The 1,751-nt window shown below is 44.2% G+C and overlaps 1 non-coding gene across 1 annotated transcript; it reads left to right on the top strand.

Annotated features, from left to right (window-relative positions):
• The first annotated feature begins 1,456 nt into the window (after positions 1-1,456).
• Positions 1,457-1,522, top strand: TRNAL-GAG (transfer RNA leucine (anticodon GAG)). Its single transcript has one exon. It is a non-coding gene; the product is annotated as a tRNA-Leu (tRNA).
• Positions 1,523-1,751: the final 229 nt, after the last annotated feature.

Below are 1,751 nucleotides of genomic sequence, written 5' to 3'. Positions count from 1 at the left end.
AACTTAAAAAACCTCCGAATGAAGCTACTGTTGATGGACCAGGTACACTTATAAGAACAGGACTTCCTCATAATTTGAAGAAGAGGGTAAGAGCTAGAATGGTTAAGTGGCTGCCATGTTGAACTTTGACAAGGAAAACATGGGTTCAAATTTCCATTTTGCCATGACACTCACAGAGTGACTTTGGGTAAATCACTTCCGTCAACATAACCTACCTCACAGGGTTGTTGTGGTCACTTGAAATGCCTTGGAGAAAGGGCAAGGTAAACATTCTGGAGACGGGAGTATGTGAAAATTAAATCAGACACCGACACAATTAGGCCACCTTGGTTTGCCTGGAGGGACATCCGGGCTGAAAAGTGAGAGAGAATGTTGGTAAATTAAGTTTGAGTGAAGTCAATGGAGTTTGGAAGGTGGGCTTTGATCATCTGGAATGTCTCCCAGTGAATTTGTGTATAAATGGATTATGGCTCCTGCAACTTAAAAAATGCATGTTGGGTTTTTTTTAAATTAAAGCCCAGTTTCCCATGCACTAACAAAAGCAGCTAACAAAAATCAATGGGCGTTTTTGCACTCACCTTCAAGTGGCGCGACCACCCTCTTCACGCCGGAGGATCTGCAGGGATTTCGCACAAGAAGCGCCGGAGCAGCCAAAAGAGCCGGCGACTTCCGTCGCAAAAGCCGCTCAAACGTTTTCCTGCTTCTTGGCGGTTTCCGTTTGAGCGGGTTTCGCGACGGAACTTTCCGGCTCTTTTGGCTGCTCCGGCGCTTCTTATGCGAAATCCCTGCAGATCCTCCGGCGTGAAGAGGGTGGTCGCGCCACTTGAAGGTGAGTGCGAAAACGCCCGATCATTCATCACTGCAAAATAAAGACATGATACTGTCAGGTGGTTTTATTTATTTACATTATTTATGGCCTGATTTACAGAGGCTCCAGAAAAATCACAAACTCCTGGCAGGCTTTTTCTGCATTCATCTTCATTCCTCCATACTTTTTGATCACCAAAAAGGCAGTTCCTGGGGAACTCTGTGTTTTATGCACAGAATGATAGAATACAAGCCAATGCACACTGATTCTGTAAACTGAATCAAAGGAGTATTACTAGGGTTGCCAGCACATGTTCAGTTTGCTTCGAGCCCAATTCTATGCAGTTGGATAGGAACTCAGAATACCTTACCTGTCTTGATTCCATAATTAGGAGTGCTATTGCACTCCCAAAGCTCCCATATCTTTCTGCATCTGCTGCTTTCTTTTTTGTCTTCTCTTTATCCCAGTATCTTGGATGCTGTTTCAACGGTGTCCAAGATGCACCCAGTGACTGTAGAAAATGTAGTCTTAGCTATCAGATATACTGGGGGACTATATTTCCTAAAATGAACTTTTTTTTTTAAAGTGCACTGTTTAAATAGCATCCATAACATCAGTGAAGGTGGAAGGAAAGAGAAAGAAAATTAGGGGGCTCAGTGGTAGAGCATCTGCTTGAGAAGCAGAAGGTCCCAGGTTCAATCCCTGGCATCTCCAAAAAAGGGTCCAGGCATATAGGGGTGAAAAACCTCAGCTTGAGACCCTGGAGAGCCGCTGCCAGTCTGAGAAGACAATACTGACTTTGATGGACCAAAGGTCTGATTCAGTATAAGGCAGCTTCATATGTTCATATGTTCTCAAATAATTTGGGTGATGGGATGGATGGAGGAGAGTGGAGGGAAGGCTGGAAAAACATCCTTCTCTGGCTCAGATACACAATGCAACT

This window comes from Heteronotia binoei, chromosome 5, assembly GCF_032191835.1.
Source record: "Heteronotia binoei isolate CCM8104 ecotype False Entrance Well chromosome 5, APGP_CSIRO_Hbin_v1, whole genome shotgun sequence".
Lineage (NCBI taxonomy): Eukaryota > Metazoa > Chordata > Lepidosauria > Squamata > Gekkonidae > Heteronotia > Heteronotia binoei.
This window is presented reverse-complemented; position numbering and strand designations above follow the sequence as displayed.